Consider the following 27,147-nt stretch of genomic DNA (forward strand, 5'->3'; position numbering starts at 1 on the left):
CATGCTGCCTTCTTTGGCTTCGCAGGCAAAAAATATTTCCTGGCTTTAAAGGTATCACGAAAGGCAATGCCGGAAGGCCGAACCTTCTGAGTTCTTTTACAGGGCTTAGAAACGTTGAAGGATGGCTACAATAAATGTGTGAATCTGAGAGGCGAATATGTTGAATAAAATCCTAATTAATTGATCCTCCTGTATTCTTTTACCCAAAACCCGGTACCTTTCAGTATGCCTAGTTTATATGTGTGTGTGTGTGTGTGTGTGTGTTTATATGTGCATGTATATATATTATGTACATATACGCACGTGTGTGCGTACCATTCACACACAAACACAAACACAAACGCACACACTCGCAGACAGACACACACACACACGCACAGACAAGAGGGGTTGATGCTCGATGTATCGAAACTATTGTCGTGATAAGTAAAAATGCTCGTATATTACGTCTTCCGTCTTTCATTTACTATATATGTGTGTGTGTCTATGTGTGTGTGTGTGTGTGTGTGTGTGTGTGTGTGTGTGTGTGTGTGTGAGTGTTTGTATGTGCGTGTGTGTGTCTGTGTGTGTGAGAGAGAGAGAGCACGCCTTATATAGCTTCGCAATTGGGGTTTAAATAGCATTCAAATTATTTTCATTCGTTTACCAGTGTTTGAAATATCCATCTTCATTAATAATGAGGCAGTGTGTCTAAAACATACAGTTATTGTAACTGTCTGATAGCTAGCTGTTAGAGCCATTAGCATAGATATATGATCGTAATTTCAATTCAATTTTGTATCTTTTTCACCGGAAATATTGTATGCTCTTTCAATGTCACGTCTAGAAAATGTATTAAACGCGTGTTGATAGTTGAAAACTCGAGGGAGACATCTGACTGATATCTTATTGGTTAAAAGAAGAATGAGACTGACAGACGATTTTTTTTCACATGTTCCACTTTGTTTTTCCATTTGCAGATCATTGTCATTATTATTATTATTGTTATTATCATTATTATTATTATTATTATTATTATTATATTATTATTATTATTATTATTATTACTTTTTTTCTTCTTTCAAATTTGCTTCCATTTCTTGCCGAGTGTCTTCCCGACTCCTAGGGCAAAGAAACTCATAGTATACATTGGTAGGCCATTAAACCAAACTCAATAGTTCGTTCATTTTTTTAATTTTTTTTTTTAAGTTATATTAAAATACATGAGCAGCAACAGTTCTCACATCGACAATGCTCTTCTCAATACGTGTGATGTACCAGTTAAGACAATCTTTTGCACTTCTTGCAGGGATGGTAAGCCAGGGATCATTCTCATATAATTTTCGGTTCCCTTCTTGATCATTCCTAGTGCTCCTACAATCACTGGTATTATTATTATTATTATTATTATTATTAATATTATTATTATTATTATTATTATTATTATTATTATTTTATTATCATCATCATCACCATCATTATCAGCACTACCACCATCATCATCATCATCATCATCATCATCATCATCATAACTGACGGTTTGAAGGATCGCGTTTCTGTATCCTACTACTGTTGATATTTGGAGGACATATATTAAGACCTTTTCGAACAAAAGTTGGTTTTAATTCTTCTATTTTGTAGAAAATTTATGTAAAGCAAGTAGTTATTTGAGTGTGTATATATATTAATATATACACAGGAGTGGCTGTGTGGTAAGTAGCTTGCTAACCAACCATATGGTTCCGGGTTCAGTCCCACTGCGTGGCATCTTGGGCAAGTGTCTTCTGCTAGAGTCCCGGGCCGACCAATGCCTTGTGAGTGGATTTGGTAGACGGAAACTGAAGAAGCCTGTTGTATATATGTATATATATGTATATATGTGTATGTGTGTGTGTTTGTCCCCCTAGCATTGCTTGACAACCGATGCTGGTGTGTCTACGTCCCCGTAACTTAGCGGTTCGGCAAAAAGAGACCGATAGAATAAGTAATGGGCTTACAAAGAATAAGTCCCGGGGTCGATTTGCTCGACTACAGGCGGTGCTCCAGCATGGCCGCAGTCAAATGACTGAAACAAGTAAAAGAGTAAAAGAGTATATATATATATATATCCTTCAAACAGTCAAATATAATGATGACAATGCTGATGATGATGATGATGATGATGATGATGACGATGACGATGACGATGACGATGATGATGACGATGATTATGATGACGACGACGATGATGCCTTCTTGTATCGCTCAGGTAGCTTTTGTTAAAATAACAGCAGCAAAAATAATTAGATTAATGCAGTGCTGGGGTTTGGGGTACTGGCTTTCATCGTTCTGTAACCAAATATGAACAATTCTTTTGGCCGAATTCCATGTCTATATCAGCTGTAAATGTTACTATTACTTTCAGTTGTTTTTGACATTGTTATGTCTGTATGTGCATATGTATATATGTATTTATGTATATGTATCAAAATAGCTTGTTAAGAAAATTTCTATAAGAGATTGAGACTGAGAAGTAATGTTTAACGTCACCTAAACACTGATGTTCCCCAGTAACCGGCGATACTACTATTTTAAGCCCAGTAGAATACCTTCTCCAGCTGCTTGTTCAGTATACACTGCAATCGGTATATATTGAATTCCCAACTACTTTAGCCCTCTGACCACTAGACCATATGGTTTCGACCTCTATATGGTCATCCCCGGTGATGGATACTACATTAGCCATATTGTCCTTCTTTAATGTGGCATAGAGTGGTTAGTGGGAACTGTTCTACCACGTATGAGATCCTTCGTTGGCGGGTTCTACGAATTTTTGTCGGTGTTGTTGATAGTATTTAAGAATATTGCTAAGACATCTTCACCAGTGAAAACACCTCTACAACCAAAACCATCACCACGACCACTACCAGCATAATTCTACATCTTATTTCATAAATACTAATACTACCGTTACATAGCTATTTATTATTCGTGGCACGATTAGTCACGTATTTAGTATAGTTAAATCAAAGTCTGTAAATTCAGGCTCTGTCAGAAAGCATTAAAAGCGGTAGTGTGAACATCTCCCCCTTTCACCTACCTCCTTCTCAAGATTCATTGCTCCTCACGTACAAACTTGTCATTCTGTTGCATCACTTAGTAATAGCACTTCCATTGTTAATATGAAAGCCGAGTTCATTCTAGAACTGTAGTGTATTCTTTAACGTGCATATGTGACGAATTACTCGATAGTTTATGAGTAAAAACAATTTTGTTTTTCGTTTTTGTCCTTGGCTTTATCAAATGAATCAGTGCGAATGTCGAAAGTAATAATTAGGAATCTGTCAAACCGTTCTTATATATTATTGTTTTATACCACAGCTGGCAGCTTGCATTAATGTTTATGTATGATGACGATAATAAAATAAACCGACATAATTTGTTTTACATTAACTGAGAGACAAAGCAGCACCTGCTGCTTTAGTATGTTCTCTAGCATTATCTCTGACTCAAACTGCTATAAAGAACTATGAAAAATCTCCCGCTAAGTCACACTCTAATGACTTAAAAGAAATAATGATATAGTGGTCGATGATTCGAAAAGCGATGGGATGTTCACAACAGAAACTACTTTAATCATATGTCTGTTCAATCCTCTTCATCATCAACTACTTCTCCTTCATCACTATCATCGTCAGCGTCGGGAGAGCTAGCTCCAGTGGGTATACACAACCTGAATTCAATTGCTCTAAATTTGGAAAGGCCGCATTACATAATGTAGTTCTACATATCTCCAAACAAATGTCAGGCTGGTTACAGCTACAATAAAGTTTTGATTATATGACTGCTCGTTTACGATTTACCCCTGTCAAAACACCAACATCACACCAACCATTATTTCTGAAAATATATTATTTCTCTTTTCCCTGGTATTCTATAATCATGTGGATGCAAATCAGCAGTTCTACGCTATAGGAAGTCTATTTTATATTTGATATTCTTTTCTACTCTAGGCACAAGGCCCGAAATTATTGGAGAGGTAGGGGCCAGTCGATTAGATCGTCCCCAGAACACAGCTGGTACTTAATTCATCGACCCCAAAAGGAAGAAAGATAAAGTCGACCTCGGCGAAATTTGAACTCAGAACATAAAGACAGACGAAATACTGGTAAGCATTTTAACATGCGTGCAAACAATTCTGCCAACTCATCGCCTTCAATATTCCCTCATATTATTATTATTATTATTATTATTATTATTATATGTATATGTGTGTGTGTGTGTGTGTGTGTGTATGTATGTATGCATGTATATATGTATATATTTCATAGTGTTTGGTTTAGCCTTACATAATCAAACTGCAAATCCTTAGAGGGTAACGTTTCATTTTTCTGATCAAAACTCCACTCCCAACTCCACCCCACACACATTTTCTGACCTCAGTTCACATTACATCTTTATCTAAATATCTCTCCCAGTATACTTACCCTCCAGACGTGCAGATTAAGCATACAAATAGAATCATTAAATAACAACACAAGAGATATCTAATATTCGTATTAGAGTATGACAGACATGCTTGTATGTCCAGCTGCACATACATATACCGAGAACTCTACAAATCACTGACACCTAAATACACACAACAAAAAATAACCATGCATATTGAATAAGTATTCATGTCAAATACACGAACACTCACTCACATTGCACTCTTAGAAGTTCTTCAGTCTAACAAACACACGCACACACTCATATACACAAACATACAGACTAACCTGTGTATACAATAGGGATACAAAAAGACACTCATACACAGGCACACACCACACAAAATCACGTATGAAACGTCCATCCTCCATACACCTTACACGCAAACATAAAATCACATGCCAACACGCACAATGACACGTCTGTGCTTCTGTGCGCTCATCTGACAATTAGTGACAAAGTAAAGAAATCATTTCTTTTATCTCACCGACCTGTTACTCCAAGCAACAGAGGGTTGCTTCTCTCTCTCTCTCTCTCTCTCTCTCTCTCTCTCTCTCTCTCTCTTTCTCTCCGTTTGCTCTATAAACAAAAACAACACCCACCTAGGACCGAACTATGTGCGAAACTTTGAACTGTGCGTACAGATACAATTGCCTAAAATGTATCTGCTTTGATGTGTCTTGGTACTAAACCTGAAGGAGATGGATGATATCTTAGTCAAGAAAGTAATACGCAACGAACTCTTTTCACACTTCTATAAAATCTAGATAACATGGCAAGAAATATTGTATTAATCACTGAAGAGATGAAGAAAGATCAAGATTTTTACATTAGCGATGCAGTTCAAAATGTCGTATCTTATTCAAATATAACTGACAAGGATATTCAACAATATAGATTGCCAGTGTCAGTGTCAATTAGGTTTGCACCACTCAGTCGCAATAGCCTTGATACTCAACATCGAACAGTATCCCTAACAAAATATCTCACTTTTAATTCCAGATAAACAGTACAATTGGTGACATCCGACACGTTGAAAAATTCTTTTTTGTTGATATTCTTTACTCTTTTACTTGTTTCAGTCATTTTGACTGCGGCCATGCTGGAGTACTGCCTTTAATCGAGTAAATCGACCCCAGGACTTATTCTTTGTAAGCCTAGTACTTATTCTATCGGCTTTCTTTGCCGAACCGCTAAGTTACGGGGACGTAAACACACCAGCATCAGTTGTCAAGTGATGTTGGGTGGACAAACACAGACACACAAATACACACACACACACACATATATATATATACATATATACGATGGGCCTCTTTCAGTTTCCGTCTACCAAATCCACTCACAAGGCTTTGGTCGGCTCGAGGCTATAGTAGAAGACACTTGCCCAAGGTGCCACGCAGTGGGACTGAACCCGGAACCATGTGGTTGGTAAGCAAGCTACTTACCACTCAACCACTCCTACGCCTATTTTGAATATCTTGTTGAAATTAAAAACAAATAAAGTACTCGTCCAGTACTGGAAATGCTGGGCAACTCTCTATCTCGTTTCCATACGAGAATAAGATAAGCCGACGTCATAGAAGTTTTACTCTTATACGGGTAAATCTTATTTGATCAATCTAATTTGACTATCTGATTACTATTCATTCACTCATTCTTCCTTCTACGTTATTGAACAACCATTCCCATCCAGTCGGTATTCGCAGTACGGTTTATACTATTCATCTTCCCCATCGTCGAATACAAGACATAGCTCCTGAGATCTTGATTTGAGTAATTGTCTTGTACGCCAATCCGTCAAAAGGTTACCCATTTATATCTGAGTGGACTGTAGCAAATTGAAACTAAGTGTTTATTAGATCACCATTTCGGTCTTCTGCTTGCGTAAAGATTTTTCCTCCTGATGTGAATATCCTGGAGTCGCATACAATCAATGTTTACGCTTTTGTGACTTCTTACTTAATATATATATATACATAGCACGCTGATCGTCATGACTTACTAGTTATCTGGGCGGAGAGAGAAATGATGCAGAAGACACCAGCTTGATAGAGCACAGTAAGAAGCTTTAACATGTCTAATTTGTCTAGCGTTAGTTTTGCTGTGTGAAGGCACGTGGCTAAGTGCTTAGGGCAATTAGCTCGCGATTTTAAGGTCAAGAGTTCGATTCACAGCGGTGCATTGTGTCCTTGAGCAAGACAATTTATTTCACGTTGCTCCAGTCGACTCAGCTGGCAAAAATGAGCAGTACCTTGTAACATTCTGTGCCATGCTGAATATCCTTGAGAACTACGTTAACGGTACGCCTGTCGGTGGTGTGCTCAACCTCTTGCACGTTGATTTAACGAGCAGGCTGTTCCGTTGATCGAATCAAATGGAACCCTCTTCGTCGTACCCGATGTCCATTATCCAAGCTTTTCTCCTCCACCCCTTCAACTTATATGTGAATAAGCACCACACAATGATATATAATATACTGCCAATGACGCACATTGTAGAAATTTTGATACTATCAGTAGTTAAGAGATTGTATCAAAATGTACTGAATGTAGGTTCTGTTCTCAGAATTAGCGGCCTCAGTGTCTAAAGACCATGGAATGCAGTCAAGGCAAGCAAAGAAAAAAATTCCAAGAATTTTTCTCAATCGCCATTATGCATATTTGTGCAAAATGGACGCCTTAAATATGGAAAGAGATTTTTCTGCAAGATATGCATAGTTTTGCATTAAGACGAATCCACAAACAACAGATCGCCAGTTCAAGCTGGCAGAAACGTTAGCGCGCCGGGCGAAATGCTTATTGGTATTTCGTTTGTGTTTACGTTCTGAGTTCAAATTTGCTTTTCATCCTTTCGGGGTCATAAATTAAGTGCCAGTTACGCACTGGTGTCGATGTAATCAACTTATTTCCTTTGTCTGTCCTTGTTTGTCCCCTCTATGTTTAGCCCCTTGTGGGCAATAAAGAAATAAGATAGCCAGTTATCATTACTAAATATTTATACTTTGCATCTGATATTAAATTGTCATCTATTATCTGGTGTCAACCATTATTATTGATATTTATTACAAACGGTATTTGAACTCTACTGCTACTTTTAAAGTTTTCTTTAAATATTATGCAATTAATGAGCATTTAAACATTCTTTCTAAACGCAATTGCATTAAATAATATATCTCTTTTTATATTCATCTGTTATATTTATTCGTCATTTTAAATGTCTGCTTTTTCTTGACTGAATATCTTGCAATTGAATCGCTAATTAGGTTTAGATATTTCTAGACTTCACCTTGTCAGTTTGTTTTCCCCTATTTATATATTTTAATTTAGACATCCACTCTCTGCAGGCTAAATAAATAGCATTATTTATGTATATCAAATATATACTTGTAGCGTCACGGAATCAAATTTTCCACTTAAAACATAGAAATTTGTTTCTTGAATCGGAAATAATTCAACGATTTTCTGAAGACACTTCAATTTCTTTAGTTATTGGAGAAAAAAAAACAAGTTAAAATGTATGCTTTATAATAAACGTTTTCTACTAAAGGGCAAAAATAACTTTGGTGAAGGCGCTCAAAATTATTATCGGAAGATTAAAAATAATGAAGATGAAGAATCAGGATGCATACAGACAAATATACTGCGGTGGATAATAACTGGATAACATAAACTTATCGTGATATGATATAAGATTATTAGTTAACCAACATAACCATTGGCCAGGGCATACTATTCACTTCGAAAGTATTAACTAATGACTGTAAATATGGGAGGTAAGAGATGTGCAACAAAATATGCTGTAGGTTCAGCTTCAAAATGCTCAAAATCTTTCCTCTGGGCAAAGGTTGGATCAAACTACAACACCCAGGGGATTTGATTAGAGGAGTTCCTAAATGAATTTATTAGAGAGATAATTATAATCCACTAAAATTAGAACAAATTGAAGAGAAACAAAGAGTGGTATAAAAGATCAAGAGTTTGTGAGAACGATATTCTGTATAAATGTTAATGCAAGTAACATTACAAAGATGTTAAGATTGCAAGACGTAATTGCATATTAACCTGGCTTCTTATAAAAGGAAAATGTAGATAAACTAAAAATTACATTTCTGTTGACATTTTACAAAATAATTGGGAATCGTGTCAGTTTACTCGGTGCATTGTAATGAGAAATGTTGTGTGTCATATTAATGATAAAGTCATCCCCGAGGACAAGCACTTGTAAATATTCCGTTTTAAAAAGATTCTGTTAAAGTCCAACATGTATGATATGAAAGACGGTTAAACGACTTTTTTGCTTTGGTTCTATGTCATCTACATTCAAGAGAATAAGTATTAGAATATATGTACACGGGAGTATTTTCTCTAGCTGGATGTTTTGGCCAACGAATATTCCTCTGTATACAATCGTAATAGGTAGGTTTTCTTCAAAATCAGGATACCCCAGGTTTGATTTCATTCGAATACTATGAACGTTCAAAGTGATAACAGTAGACTCATGTAACCATGTGGCCTCTTACAAAAGTGCGAAGCTCATTTTTTGATTGTTGCTATTTGCTTTACATAGTAGAAAGCAGGACGAAAATAAACACTTAAAAATAGTCTCATTTAAGGATCTACATCCTGCAAGGATGTAAACTTCAAATGTTTATGAATCAGGTATTGCTTCACTCATTTCTTAGATTTAACAAAACGTCTATAAGAGAATCGATCCCTGTCGATTTCGAAGATGATCATTCAGTTGATCAACTAAGCCCCTCTTTCGATGAATTAACGTATACATGGTTGTGGAGTAGAATTATAGTTACAATCCAGCCAACGAACATATACAACTTTCCCGTGAGCTCCATTTCACCACAGTGTTGTGTTCCACTCAAGTTTTAAAGCAAGAGACGTTCGTTCAAGATTCCACACAGTGCGTTCACACTTGAAACCCCATCATTGAGAATCGAATCTCCCTGTTCGTCCTTCGTATATAGAAATATTTTTTGTCAAAAAACATTCTCCCAGAATACACATGTTCACATATATAAAGAAAGCTGCAATATAATTGTAACAGATGTTTAGTAAGACTCTATTTCTACAGTTGTGGAGGCGCAATGGCCCAGTGGTTAGGGCAGCGAACTCGCGGTCATAGGATCGCGGTTTCGATTCCCAGACCGGGCGTTGTGAGTGTTTATTGAGCGAAAACACCTAAAAGCTCCACGAGATTCCGGCAAGGGATGGTGGTGATCCCTGCTGTACTCTTTCACCACAACTTTCTCTCACTCTTACTTCCTGTTTCTGTTGTACCTGTATTTCAAGGGGCCGGCCTTGTCACTCTCTGTGTCACGCTGAATATCCCCGAGAACTACGTTAAGGGTGCACGTGTCTGTGGAGTGCTCAGCCACTTACACGTTAATTTCACGAGCAGGCTGTTCCGTTGATTCGGATCAACCGGAACCCTCATCGTCGTAACCGACGGAGTGCTTCCATATTTCTACAGTTGTAAGTTAACTGATAAATACTTTCCTTTTAAATCTTAAATATTAAATTTCTATAGCATAATTTTGTTCTACTAAATCTACATGTAAAATATAACATTTTAGATGCCTTGTTACGTAGTTATAATTACTATTTTTTCGGTGCAGCAAATTTAGCAAAGTGTACCAGGGGTTCAGAACCATTTTTTACCTATAGACCACTTCCATTCCTTTTGTACTTAAGTAGACCCCCCTAGCGATTCATTGTTTAAAATATCCTATAGCATTTTTTATGATTAAATTTTATTAGGATTTGTATAAAATCTGTTAAATATTTTGTGTATTGCCAACGTATAACCAGTTTATTGCAGATAAACTTTACTGATATGAAGCAGATTTTTTCATGCTCCTGAAAAATTACTGCGGACCTCCAATGTACAATATTGCATTCGTGGACCCCAAAAATCTTATATGGACCCCGGTTGAGATCCCCTGGTGTATACAGTCATCAGAGGGACAATTTTGAAAATAACTTCAGTTGAATTTGCCTTTTTCCTTCAGTTAGACTTAAATAGGAATGATGACGTCAAAGCTACAATCAGTTTTTTTCCCATCACAAGATTTTTTGTTCTAATTCGTATTCTCTTAATAAGTACAATTGTATTGTTTGTCCGTAAGTAATAGGGTTAGACAGCTGCTTTTATCAGTTTATTGCTAGCACAGGAGGATCATTTTCGAAAATATTTACATTACTTTGATGGCATTGGTTTCGGTAACGCCCACAGAAATTTTCTATCATTTTCATTCACGTAAAGATTTTTGTTAAATACGACTTCATTTTTTTACCAAAATATAGTAGTGCATTAAGAAACTAACACAAACCAAATAATATATTTTAGTGTTTAACTAATTTATTACACAAAACGTTTTATGACACATCTTAGGGGAGGAATTAGGGGAGGGTGAAAGGCAAAGTCGTCCTCGGCGGAATTTGAGCTCAGAACGTAGCGGCAGACGAAATACCTATTTCTTTACTACCCACAAAGGGATAAACACAGAGAGTACAAGTAAGGACAGACAAACGGATTAAGTCGATTATATCGACCCAGTGCGTAACTGGTACTTAATTTATCGACCCCGAAATGATGAAAGGCAAAGTCGACCTCGGCTGTATTTGAACTCAGAACGTAACGGCAGACGAAATACCGTTGAGCATTTCACCCGGCATGCTAACGATTCTGTCAACTCACTGCCTCTCAGACGGGGTAATGTCAATAATTTGTGTCTGAGGAAGGTCTTTCTCTTTTAGTACCGGTTCGACTTCCACTTATTTTACTTTTTTTTTTTTTCAAATACAAAAACTGAATATCAATAATTTGTCTCAGTGACAAGACGAAGAAAACTGAGATGAAATAAATTACCGAAACAATATAAATAAAAGACTACTTGTCCGCTATTCAGTATAATTTTCCAAAATTTTAGGGAAATATAAAGGACTTATGTCAATATTTACTATTCTGTGAATGACCTTTCGAGTCTATTCTGAAAGATAAGAAGACGCGTATATAATGATGGTGAAAATAAATATTAAAGAAATAAATTTCAAAATCTAGAAACAATTTTAGTCATATATTCGTAGGAATACGCGTAAAAGTTTCGTCATCCCACTATTCGTTTTTTGTTGATTTTTCTTTCTTTTTTATTCATGCAGATATTGCTACAGAACGGAAGCAATAAACACTGTTTTGGAGAAGTTTTCTTCACTGTTCCTTTCCTAAATTATTTATGTGCAGCATTGCTTTAACTTCTCGTATTTTCAAAATCTGAAAATTTCTCATTTCGTAGCAGAGTTTGGGATTGAGTTGGCTGCACCAATTTTAGCGCTGATTTATTCTTTGGTGTAATACATCGGAACAAATTACTTCTAGAATCCTTAGAATTTTCAAATTCAGGAATAGGACTATTCAAACTCTTATCTTCCTTCCTGCATTTACAGGATTTGTTGGAAAATATTCGAAAGAGATGCCATACGTATATTAACACACATACATCCATGCATACATACATACATACATACATACATACATACATACATACATACATACATACATACATACATACATACATACATACATACATACATACATACATACATACATACATACATACATACATACATACATAACGTGTGCGTAAGTGTAAATTGAATCTCACGATAGAATGCACATGTAAATAAAGCACAACATTATACAGAAATGATGCGTTCCAGATTATCCACTATTTAATTAAAATTGAATATTTAGTGCAATTTTCAGCATATCAACCATGGAGATAACGGTTTCAGTTTTTAATTAGATAAACTTAATTATATTCTCCCATTTCAGTTTGCTAAAACGTAATATATGACTAAAAAATTTTCCGATAAACCTATAAAATTTAGAAACCTTGAGAATGTATAATATTATTCATCTATATAAAAATTTTGTCGTATAATTCTGTACTCAAAATTTTTATTATCATTATAACTTTGACTGTAAATCCACGCGGTTGAAATGCGATATGAGAAAGTCTGCATAGTTGATAGTAAAATGTAAGTGAGTGGAAGATAGTTCCATTGCATGGAGATTATTCATCAGGTATGTCGAATTCTCCTCAGTTGATTTAGATAAATTGAAAAAGTTAAATCAACAAATAAATATATTGAATTTAGTTTTATCTTTAGGTAAAACATTATAGTTTAAATATTTGGTTGTATTATTGTTCATAAACCAGATTAAACAAAACCGTTAGCTTGTTTCTTCAACGGTGTTTGTTTTATAGAACTATTTATATTTGTGTACATAGTAAAAGCCTTTTGACCTAAAATGACTTTGATGGAATCGAGCTATATCCTTCACTTATATTTTTCAGAAAACAATACCTAACACCAGCTTATTTATCAAAATTGATTTTCTTTTATCAGTGAAAAATGGGTAGATCGCAATAATTTGCAAGTTGATTGATTCGGTAGCCACTGAGGTAGGTGATGGTGTCCCACCGTAATGGATTAAAGCTATCGTGAAAGAAGATGTATAAGAAACAATGGGGCATGCATTAACTTACTCGGTAACAAATATTATGAGAGAGAAGTGGAGCTTGAATGAGCTGTTTGCAAAATTTGTGTGTGCTCAATGACAGATATTTCTATTAAGAATGTTGTACCTTATTCTAAACCGTTGACTAACTCCGAATCATAACTACATTCAAATACATAATTATCTAGCCACAATATAATTAAACGACCTGCTGCAAAACGTATTTAAGTTACCCTCACAAAGCATGCTGCCGTATCGTATATAGCAATTTACAAAGTGTAGCCATTTATACAACTAAATAATATATTCATAACTGGAATCCTTTTATCATACGCCTGCTTCATCAGGTTTGATCTAGAGTTAAAGAAAGTCAGTAACTTACTCGAAACTATCACTATGGGTGAAATGTGCGTGACCCTCCGACTGGCTAGAAATATTATTCGAACTGCACTTGACCCTTACAATTGTAACGTTAGTAAGAATACATTAGATAATATAGACATCATATATACCCGTAGAAATATGGAATTCATGGAATATGAAGGGATGGAACATAATTAACTATAGCTCTGATCTATCATAGAGGATTCTTTCGCTTTGTTATATAGTCCCAAGCCATCCCATAATTAGAAAACTAGTTCATGAAAAATGTTTTACAAAATCAGCAACTATTTAAGAGTGATCATTAGCAGCTTTGTATTTACCATGATCGTTTGTTTGATTCACTCTAGGAGTTTCTGAATTTCTTTCTCTTGTTTATTACATGTCTCATCAGCTTCTTCTAACTGTTCTTCTAATCTATTTATCATTAATTTCTGAAAGGATTTAGAAACAGCATTGCCGATTAAGACGTTGTTGCGTGTCAGTCAGCTCTTTAAAAAATAATTACTATTTCTGTTATAATAAGCTAATTCTAAGAAAAAGACTAACATTTAGCATTAGAATTTGCGTCAACGTCTTTTTCAATTAGTTTTCAATTTTCATTAAGCAGACAGCATATAGTGGATTCATACATATTGCCGATAGAAATATTTACAATTAATTTTAAAATGTTCATTAAATGTATAAAAATAGTTTTTGAACCGGAAACAATTTAAACTAGAGACACAAAGATAAGAGCAAATGGGGATAACGCCAACAATGACGAATCGTGATGTTTTTCGATTAATTAATATTCAAATATCATGAAATGAAGTTTTTACCTGATTAATTTCAAATAAAGATTTCGAATAAACTTAAGAAAAAAAAATCCTGAACTAGGCTGATGTTTTATCTACAGAAAAGTTATAGAAATATGAAGAGAAACTGACCTTATTTTACAAGTCTTGTTTAGTTTGTAGCTTAAGTAAATGGCTATTCATGGTGTTATAAAGATGACGGTTATCGTCTGCCTGTTGAAACATAAACACTTGTTTTTCTTTATTTTCCCTTTATGAAAAGCATTTATGTTAATATCCAGGGTCACTAGCACTTAAGAACTTGGGTTTCTTAAGCAGTCTCATTCTGGCCTTATCGAGGGAAAAGTATACATATTAACAATCATTTGTGTTGTAGTACATTTTCATAAAACAACCATCCGATACTAAACCGCATTCCTCTCACCGGTTCCAGAGAGTTTGCAATGCCCAGGGGCACTAAGACTTCTAATAGATCAAACCAATCATGAAATTAACATTTTATAAAACAAATGACTACATTATTTACTTTATTGAAAGAAAATTACAGATCCTAGAATAATTAAAATCAATAAATTTCTTGATAACAATCACGATCTATCAAAGTTGCAAGAAATCACTCTCTAAGTTACTACTCCTAGAGTAAATTATTGGGAATTTACAAATAGTAAGAAATTTTAAATTTTAAATGCTGCTAGAGTACATAGAAACAATTCGAGACCATTGCTATTACAAAAAGACAAATGTTGCGAATTTCTTGCATTTTAAGTCACACACACAAACACACACACACACACAAACAAACACACGCACACACACAAACACTCACACACACACACACACACACAAACACACGCACACACACACACAAACACACACACACACACACAAACACACACACACACACACAAACACACACACACGCACACACATATATATATATATGTAATACAATTATGATTCAGTTGAATAACGTACTTAAATCGAGGCACCCTGTTAGGTCTGAGTAACATACACCTGTACCTCTTTGTTACTTATATTTTATACCTACATTATATATATATATATATATATTGGTATAATAACCGTTTTGTTGCAGATAATATAAAAACATCATATTAACTTCAATATTTCCATTTTATATGTATATATATATATATATATATATATATATATGTTTATATATATATATATATATCAATACAAATAAGTAAGAAGGGTGTTACAGCCGTTTCAGGCGGTTCCATTTAATCGAAAAATTGTTCGATTAAACAGAGCAACCAGAAACAGCTGTAATGCAATTGTGCAACAACATCATGCTTCAAAGGAAGGTAGAACCTTGATGTGCATTTTTGGGTAGCTGTTAATCACATGTATGAAGTCTTCCACAGAAATATGACAATCTACACTTACAGTTGCATCTTGGAGTTCGAAGGGTTTTACTGTCTTAGTTGTTTATTAGGTATTTCGTATCAATCTCTTATTTTTGGATTGCAAATGCATAATATTTTACGAGTGATGTGATGTACCAGCCATGATTCAAAGAGAGGCTTTGCTTGTCAATATTGCTGCCTTCTTAAAGTCTTCGGGAAAGGTACCCGTGTGTGGGTGGTTGGGAGACAAACGCAAACACAAATGCACACACATTCATTCATACATTAATACATACACACACATTTACGCGCGCGTACACATACACACACGCACACACACATACATATATATATATATATATATATATATTAACGAGATGGCATCAAAACATTCCTGGACTTACTTGCGTTTAATAAAAATATAACATATTTACCTGAGGAGCGTAAGTTATATATAAATATAAATAAGAAGCTAGACCACTAAGTGGATCCCTTGTATGCTAAAAAATAGACGTCAAACCATCCTACCACGAAATCTGTGTTCTCAAATTAGCAAGACGCTTGATATTTATGAGCAACACAAATGAAAAGAAATAAACATAGCACTTAATTTTATTCCTTAAGGTTTCGACATGGACAATTTAACAATTGTCTGTGTCTCCTCAGTGAAATCGGTGCTGACACAACAATGGAAGTGGACATGCTTATCGGGAGACGATAAGCATGTATAGAGTTCCAATATCATGTGTTTACCTAAGTTTTAACAAATATCTCCTTCGAAATAATCACTTTGCACAACAGTATGCCAGTTCCAACTCTCCTGCCACTTGTGGAAGCCGGTCTGGAAGTCGTTTTCCGTTAGTGCGAGTCGAGGACCTTCTGCGATTCGCTCTGGATCTCAACAACTGTGCTAAAACAGCGACCTCTGAGCTGCCTTTTCGTCTTTTGGAAGAGATGGAGGTCCGCAGGTGCTACATACGGCGAATAGGACGGGTGCAAAAGCGAGACCTTGTTGATTTTGAAGAGAAACTCATCAGTGAGAAGAGCTCAGTGAAGAATCAAATTCTTCGCGCTCCACAGATCCGGTCGCTTTTGCCGAATGTACGCGATGTGAAATACTACATATCCAGGGGTGGCGCTCGTGGAAGGACTTCCAGATCGCTCATTGTCTTTCAGGGCCGTTTTTCCGCTTTTGAAGCAGCCGTACCATCCACAACATTGCGTACGGCCCACTGCCTCGTCGTCGTAAGCATCCTTAACGTCACTGTAGCAGACTTCACATCTTTAATGTATAATTCCATGTTGGCTCTTTATTCCTGTCCAAGATAAAATCGCAATGCTATAGCATGCACATGATCACAAGAACACACATTTTACATCTTGCGCAGTAAACACAGTGATGTCACGCGGCAATTGCCTCAATAGGATTACTGCTAGCCCTCACTACGTTTTCATACCACCTCGCAAATATATACATACACCCCCACACATACACACACACATACATACATACATACATACATACATACATACATACATACATACATACATACATACATACACATGTGTGTGTGTGTGTGTATGTGCGTGTATGTATATCTCGCTGAGAGATTAAAACAAGTTGCTTTTCTCTGTACGAGATCAGCGAATGTGTGTCGCTTAAAGAATATTTAGTGTTTGCGGCTGGAGAAGGCGTTCATCAACAGCCAGTGATTGTGTCACACTGAGGATGGTTAACAACCCAGAAACCATAGTCTGTGAGTATCACTTAAGGCTGGAGATGGAAGCGATGATCTCCCTTGCAAACACTGTACGGACACAGACTGTGCGTCAATAGCCAGCTGGAAAAGATGTTTTCCTGGGGCTTAAACAACAGTAACATCGTTAACAGTAACGTCGTTAATAGGGCCACCAAATTCTGTTGGCAAATAAACTTTACTATTTGGTACTGTTACTGTAGATCTAGTGTTTCCAAGTGGAGAAAGCGTTCATAAAGAGTCAGTGATTGTCTCACGCTGAGGACGAGTAACCACCCAGAAATAACCACCTAGAAACCACGGTCTGTGAGTATCATGTAAGGATGAAGATTTAAGCAATGCCCCCCCCCCTTGCAAACACTATACGGACATAGACTGTGAGACGGTATCCAACTGGAAGAGATGTTTTCCTGGGGCTTAAACTTCACTATGTATATATGTGTATGTGTGTGTGCATGTGTACGTGTGTGTATGCGCGTGTGTGTGTGTGGGGGGGATCATGATTTCAATTATTGTGGTCTTGGGCAAAACACTTCATCTCGCGTTGCTCAGCGATTACTCCAGCACCTGGCGCTTGATAGACCGTGTACCTGTTCAGACAACGTCAGTTTGATGGAGAGAGTGAGCTAATATTCTGAACGAATATTTGATTAGTTTAAGCAAATGATATATGCAGGTGGTTCGGCAAGCGTTGAACACTCATACGTCGGCTTAGACGAGAGAGTCCATCATAAATATGTATGTAAATACACACACACACACATCCAATCCTAAGACATTTCTTTATGAAGGCTTGTTTTTATATTTTCATTTTCAGGTATACTCTTTTACTCTTTTACTTGTTTCAGTCATTTGGCTGTGGCCATGCTGGAGCACCGCCTTTAGTCGAGCAAATCGACCCCGGGACTTATTCTTTGTAAGCCCAGAACTTATTTTATAGGTCTCTTTTGCCGAACCGCTAAGTGACGGGGACGTAAACACACCAGCATCGGTTGTCAAGCAATGCTAGGGGGACAAACACACACACACAAACACACACATACACATATATATATACATATATACGACAGGCTTCTTTCAGTTTCCGTCTACCAAATCCACTCACAAGGCATTGGTCGGCCCGGGGCTATAGCAGAAGACACCTGCCCAAGATGCCACGCAGTGGGACTGAACCCGGAACCATGTGGTTGGTTAGCAAGCTACTTACCACACAGCCACTCCTGCGCCTATGATATATATATCAATACATAGAAAAATTTAGGATTTATGTTAAAACGCTGATCTAGTACTATTCAAGCAAAATTTATATGCATATATATTATAAAGAAAAAATTGGAAGTGTCGAATGTGTATTAGTATTTTACAGACGGGACATGTAATTTCGAACGCAGTATAACTGTGAACACAGTAAAAAAAAATTTAGTATTTACCCTTAGAAGGCGGAAACAGGGATCCCAACATGCGAGTCTGGGATTACAACACGTATCCCGCAAGAACTAGCTAAGATCCCTACCATTAAGCTAAACGATCGCTGACAACAATTACCGTCCATTTTAAAGCTAAATGATAGGTTTTTCGAATTCGACAATATCTTATAAATCAACGTGCATGGTATTTTAAGACGGTGAGTTGGCAGAAACATTAGCACGCCGGACAGAATGCTTAGCGGTATTTCGTCTGCCGCTACGTTCTGAGTTCAAATTCCGCCGAGGTTGACTTTGCCTTTCATCCTTTCGGGGTCGATAAATTAAGTACCAGTTAATCACTGGGGTCGATATAATCGACTTTATCCGTTTGTCTGACCGTGTTTGTCCTCTCTGTGTTTAGCCCCTTGTGGGTAGTAAAGAAATAGGTACTTCGTCTGTCTTTGCGTTCAGAGTTCAAATTCCGCCGAGGTCGGCTTTGCCTTTCATATTTTCGGGGTCGATACATTAAGTACCAGTTGCATACTGGGGCCGATCAAATCGACTGGCTTTTACCCCCCAAATTTCGGGCTTTCTGTATGGTATATTACAGAAAAGAGATTAAATTTTGAACGCAGTAAAGCTGTGAAAATAGCGAGTATAAACCCTTATTTAATTTGTTGTTTAAAATGGGTGTGCATGTATATATATACACACACACATACATATATTTATATATATGTGTGTCTGTTTGAAAAATGCTGATGAATAGTGATAATGCCTTAAAGTTTTACTTACACACACAAACACATATATATACATGCATGGATATATACATAATACAACCTCCCCAAATACGGTAGTCGGTGACATCAGGCCATATATATGCATGACCAATCAGCATTGATTAAGAAAAAGTAGAGTTAGCTAGGACGAAGAAATATATGATTGGCTGCAAGTGAGATAATCAATGACTAGCTTGTTGCAAGAATTCACCTGACTAGGTGGTTACTATAGATACTTCAACGTCATGTTATCAATTAAGAAGGTAGATGAAATTCGATCTGACATACATCCCTCACCTGTATGCTGTTTACGATGTGATTATGTTGATATGTATATGTGCGTGTACGTGAATGTTTAAGTAAATATTTATATACGTATATATATGTGTGTGTGTGTTTATTTATGTGTATCTGTGTGTGTGCGTGTGTATGCGTAGTCGTGTATATGTATTGAAAGAGACAGAGAAGGAGAAACAAATTCACTGCAAAGAAGTTACATATGCATAAATATATACATATCTATATGTATGTGTGTGCTTGTATATATATATATATATAATATATATATATATATATATATATATATATTTACATATATACAGATAAGTATGTATGTAAGTATAAATATATGTGTGTGTGTGTGAGTGTAGTTATATATGCAAATATATGCATCTGTGTGTGTGTGTTCATGCGTGTACGTGTGCATAGTTCTTCTCTTTAATAACTTTTTATTTCTCACTCCATAAACCTAGAAGCACATTCAAATTCGCACATGCTTGCTAGCGACGGAGTCAATGAAAACTCGGGTATCGTATCGATGTGACGCTTTGCAGTGTAGAGGAAAAATATATAATATAATACAATACGATATAATATAATATAATATAATATAATATAATATAATATAATATAATATAATATAATATGATATGATTGATATGATATGATATGATATGATATGATATAATATAATATAATACAATATAATATAATGCAATATAATATAATACAATATAATATAATATAATGCAATATAATATAATATGATATAATATAATGTCATATGATATCTACTACATATGTGGGAAATTCCGTCTCTTGGTGTGTTTGTGGAGTTGTTAGCTAACTCCCCCTACATCGTTTTATCGGCTGATCAAGATATTCCCATGCCCGGGCATATGGCGTAGTGGTTAAGAGCACGGGCTACTAACCCCATGAATCCGAGTTTGATTCCAAGCAGTAACCTAAATAATAATAATAATAATAATAATAATAATAATAATAATAATAATAATAATAATAATAATAATAATAATAATAATAACATCTAAAACTACTTTAGAAATGAGAACCCAGATTCGACATTTCCCCAACACACCTGATGAAAGCTGGAGTATATATCAGCCGAAACGGCTGTGTTAGCAACTAACAAGATGGGGACAAATATCTGTCAAATGTAAATAATGCATATATATATATATATATATATATATATATAATATATATATATATGTGTGTTGTATATATATATATTATATATATATATATATATATAATTTTTTTTATCTGTGAATTCATAAAGACAGAAATTATATATCCACCAATGCGGTGTTGAGCACGAATTTCATCGATCGACATTTACGTACATACTCTTACTCTTTTACTATTTTATTTGTTCCAGTCATTTGTCTCTAGCCATGCTGGAGCACCGCCATTAGTCGAGCAAATCGACACCAGGACTTATTCTTTGTAAGCCTAGTACTTATTCTATCGGTTTCTTTTGCCAAACTGCTAAGTTACGGAGACGTAAACACACCAGCATCGGTTGTCAAGCGATGTTGGGGGGACAAACACTGACACACAAACATACACACACACACACACACACACACATATACGACGGGCTTCTTTCAGTTTCCGTCTACCAAATCCATTCACAAGGCCCGAGGCTATAGTAGAAGATACTTGCTCAAGGTGCCACACAGTGGGACTGAACCCGGAACCATGTGGTTGGTAAGCAAGCTATTTACCACACAGCCATTCCTACGCATGTACATACATACATACATACATATATATATATGTATGAATAAAAAACGCAGGTTTAAACAAGTATTGCTGCCCTGGTAACTATTTATTTATTTTTCCGTGTTAATTGTTAACAAGGTAAAAATACACTCATCTATTTATATATATATATATATATATATATGTGTGTGTATATATATATATATATATGTGTGTGTGTGTGTGTGTGTGTGTAGTTAATATGTGAAAGCACAAAGAGAAAATACAACAACGCGAGAACGTGGAACAAGTATAGTGTTATTGGACGCTCAGGAAAGGAAAGAAAGGAGGAGGATTTAACGTTTCAAGCGGAGCTCTTCGTCAGAAACATAGAAAAAGGAAAGGTCCAAGGAAGGGAAGACGGAAAAAGAAAATCGCCAACGATACACACGCGGTCATACACACACACACCTCGCATTCAGTTCTCTATATATGTATACCTCGCATACGGCTACCCGAAGGAAAGAAACTTCGTTTAGTTGGGGAAAGTTGGTATAGAGATCTAATAACTGAAATGGGGAAAATGTAAATACAATGACCAAAAATCCTTTCAAATTTCATTATATATCTACTGTTATTAGAGATGTTAGACAATGAAACGGGTTGCCCAGTTAAACATTTTTATGAACAAAGTAATTAGGAAAAAATACTATGAAACCTTTTTTAAAGACACCAATATAGGTTTGGACACTAGTTTATAATATCAAAGAAAAGTTCAAAGTAAGTTATATGAATGTAGTCATCAAGCGACATTTTAAGCAGAAGTTTACCGTTACTGCCTCTCAGCAATATTTCATTCAATATTTGCTTCCTCTTACTCTTACTCCATTCATTTATCTCCATTTATAACTTCATGATAATGTAACCCATACGTAGACTAGACCATCTCAATGATAATTATATGTTACAAGTAATTTGTCTACCATTTATTACGCCAACAAAACGGAAGATGAAAACCTCCGGTACTTAAAATTCAGTAATCCGATTTTTTTCAGCTTTTATATACAAATACAAATACCACTCTACTTTGTTATAAACTGTTATTAAGTTTATTACGAACTTTTTTCTACGCCTCAAGATATATGTGTATAAATAAATGAATATATATGCGTATGTAGAGAGAAATAAAGAGATATTTACATATATACATATACATATAGACATATACAAATATATATAGATATATACATACATATATACACATGCACACACATATACACACATGCAATGCATATATATGTATAAATATATATATATACATATATGTGTATATATATATATATGTATATATGTATATATGTATATATATATATGTGTGTGTGTGTGTGTGTGTGTGTGTGTGTGTCTGTATATATATATATAAATACAATAAGATGCCTCCAAATAGGAAAGCCTTGTGCTAGAAGGAGCAGTAGAAAACTCAAACCACCAAATAAGGATAAATTCTCGAAAGGAATGAAAATTAAAAACGTTTAACATCTCAACTATTTCCCAGACCATGGTTTCTAACTATTTCCAGTAAAAGAATATTCGCTGAAGGCCAGTTTCATCAGTGGGACAGCCTTTCGATTTCAAATATACACACAGCCAGATCCACATGTAAAACTAACTGCCAGTATATCCTAACTTTTCAAACCACTGCGCAGACGCAGATTATACCCGGCGACAGAGAGGATGCCGGTAAAAATTTCGAACAAATTTATCAAAGAATATTTAAACATAATAAATAACAATAGGGTAATATTGTTATTTATTATGTTTATATATATGTATATATATATATATATATATATATATAACTGAGTGTATTTTCTTATAAAAGTACTTACTTTGCTCTTGCCGAATTATGCTCCCCTATTACGTTTCGCTTCACACTCCGCTAGTATACATCTTTCCCTTCTGTTTTCTGTGTGCCTGTTTATGTATTCCGCTCTGCCTGTCCGTGCGTTCTTTTCTTCTTATCTAACTACTTTTGGTTTGCTCATTTACACACTACCAAGTACACAACTGATTGCCAAACCTCTAGATCCAACAGTGATAAGTAAATAGGTATTAAGCCATAGCTGTTTGCCGTCTGTTGTGGATTTTCATCCCTCATACACACACCAAGATGATAACCATCATGAATACGATGTAAAGAAATGTTGCTGCAGTCGAGATTTTGCTGTCGTTCTTTATATATTACTGACCACGGATACTGTTTTAACAAATTATCACATCAGCAACAATACTAGCCTGTCGGCTCTACTCCTGCAACTCAACTTGATTTCGAGCCGGGTCGTCTGCTGCTGGAGAGGACCGATCAGGTAAAGGACCTGGGTATCTTGGTGGATTCCTCCTTTTCGCCTTCAGCCCAGTGCGTCCATGCTGCCAACAAAGCACGCGGAATTCTGTTCTTGATTCGACAGTCATTCGGAATGCTCACAGCAGCCATATTCCTACCACTCTATGTCACGCTGGTGAGACCCATATTGGAGTATGGGATTCAAGCCTCTTCTCCTTATCTCCTCAAAGACATACAGCATCTCGAAAGAGTCCAGAAGCTGGCTACCCGCATAGTTCATGGTCTCAAAAATTTGTCCTACGAAGAAAGGCTGAGGACGCTCGACCTTTATTCTCTTGAAAAACGCCGCCGCCGTGGTGATCTCATTCTCGCCCACAACATCATAAGCGGAAAGTGTAACCTCTCGAAAGAGCTGTTCTTCACTCCTGCTCCAGAGCGTCGGCTGCGGGGTCATTCCGAAAAGCTCTACCTGCGACGATTTCATCTCAATCGAAGGAGAGGAGCTTTCTCCGTCCGGGTTGCGGATCCGTGGAACAAGCTGCCAGACGAGATAGTGAAGATGCCGACGACCGCTTTGTTCAAAGCCTCCCTGGACCTCAAGTGGCCTGAACTCTTTACATGAACACCACCCTGTACTTAACTCCATGTCCTTGAGCCAAATTAACTAACTAACTAACTAACTAGCAACATAGTTATAACGACATCAATTGCATCAATAACAACTTTAAACTCATCATATAACCAATACCTAGTTTTAATGAATACTTTATATTAAGGATGATACATAATATCAAATTCTATAGTAAAATATACGAATGAGATGTACAGTTATGTGTACGTTTCAAGCAATATTAGCGGAGCATAACTGAGACAAATGGAGAAGTTTAAATGACACGGATTTGTAATCACAGTTAACGAGAAGCTGGACTCTGAATTGGGTACTCGAATTGCAGTAATTCACCGGCTCCAGCATTCGCTCCTCAAAAGAGAAAAGGTTGGTAAGAAAGCCAAACTCGTTGTCTTCAAATCAGTCTGCATGTCTGTCCTCATCTATAGTTATAAATGTTGGTTAATGACCGACAGTGTATGATGGCGAATATAAATGGCCAAAATAGGGTTCCTCCGAAGGATCTCTGAAATAACGTAACACTTCGGAGATTCTCAGGTCGAGCTGATACTCCTCTGCATTGAAATGTTGCAACTTCAGTACTACGGGAATGTATCTCAAACGTCACAAGGAAGAATTGCAAGATGGATTGTTCAAGCCGAGCCAAACCACAATTAACGTAGAGATCGACCAAGATTAAGATTACTAGTCATGTTTTGTAATTCAGTTGGAAAGCATGCATAATGATGGTTGTTTCTGACAGGAACCTATGGAGAATGTCCATCAGGACTTTATCCCTATAACCCTCCCAGAAATAGTAGTCCGAGAAGATGGATGGGTTGATAAAGAAACAGAGAGAGAGAGACAGAGAGAGAAAAGAGAGAGAGAAGAGAGAAGAGAGAGAGAGAAAAGAGAGAGAGAGAAAAGAGAGAGAGAGAAAAGAGAGAGAGAGAGAGGAAGAGAGATTGTGAATGAACTACTTGCACTCTTTATTTTATCTAACGAACTCATCAGATTTTCATGACTTTTCCTCATAGCCTCTTTCTGTTCCGCTCTATCAAACACTTTCTATATTCAATTTTTCCGTCTCTATCTCGTTTGTTCTTTTTCTTTTTCCTTATCCTTCTACTGTGTCTACTTTCTCCTTCTCTTCTCTTTCTCTTGTTTTCGTCTGTTGTCACTCTTGTAGCATTAAATTGCTAAATCTTCAAAACAGTAAACGTCTAATGTTTGAAGTAGCATTAGTCGAATTTGAGAGCATCTGTACTATAATATTCAGCTTTCTGTTTCTTGCATTATATTTCCGTCGGTGTTAAATTTGCTTCCTATCCTCCCACTAATGCCAACTCAGATTAGGATAACGGAATAAAAAAAATAAACTGTTTCAGAATCAATTCTTTCACTCTACTAGCGTCCATTAACAAAATTAAAAGAGAGATACCGTTCGCATTTTAGAAATTACAATGTTACAAATTTTTGCGGTTTACTCTTCAGAATAATTCAAGTTCCACATCAGATACAGTCTGTTGTTTGGAAGATACTTTGCTGCCATCCTTTCGTCAGTTCTATGACATTGGGAACAACTATAATGTGCGATATTTTTTTAGAATATGTCGATATTTTAAACCGTATAAATAAAATAATAATTTTTCTTGTAAAAAAAACTCCATTATCTAAATTAGAAACTTAAAACATTAGGATTATGTCATACAACCCATTTATTATGTTAAATATTAATTTTTAATGTAAAAAAATAGATAGACACATGTATGTATCTATGAAGATATAATATGGCTTTAAAAAAACGAATAGCCTTAACTCAGTTATAGTCCAATATTTAATTACCAAATTAATTATGTATTGGTTTATGTCTATCACTGTGTGAGTTGCCTAATAGTGGTTTTATCTCTAATTCATATTTTATATATTTATACTGAACAATTTGATTTAGTACTAAATCTAATTTTTCCCTGTAAGTTTGGAGCTATACTCCCTATTATTATTATTTTATTATTATTATTATTATTATTATTATTATTATTATTATTATATATATGAAAGAAATATTTCATATTCAGTTTCTTAATCGACCTAGACGTAATACGGTATCATATAATTTGCGGTGCTTCAGCGTTGGTGGGAACAACTATAATGTACGATATTTCTTTAGAATATGTTGATATTTTAAGCCGTATAGAGGACCGCGTCATTTACAGAATTAGTAATGTGACAAATAAAATGTCTTGCCATATTTGGTTACACCCCTTATGCAACGTGAGATTGTCTTTCTATTTCATCCTCCCAGAATCGATAACATACTTATGTGGCAAAAACTGTAGTCTATTAGACAGAGTGCTTATGTATAAATGTACGCAGACGTGTGTAAGTACACATGTGAGTATGTGTGTATGTGAGTTTTTGTATGTGCGTTATTATTCATTCAATTAGCTTCTGGTATTCTTCTGCTGGTCTCAAACAATAATCTGCAGCTTTACACCACCTTGAATTCAGACATTGTTATTGCTATATGTAGAAACATTTCTGTTTACGACAATGCGTGATGTCAGAACAATAAAACAATCTCTCTCTGAAACGTAAATCAAGCTATTTTGTGGTCTCTAAGTAGCCTTAAGTGGTTTGAGCCGCTAAATATAAATGTCATTTCTATTATTACCGAGTCGAATGCGTAGAACCAATGTTCATTCACTT

This window comes from Octopus sinensis, linkage group LG8 (genome assembly GCF_006345805.1).
Source record: "Octopus sinensis linkage group LG8, ASM634580v1, whole genome shotgun sequence".
NCBI lineage: Eukaryota > Metazoa > Mollusca > Cephalopoda > Octopoda > Octopodidae > Octopus > Octopus sinensis.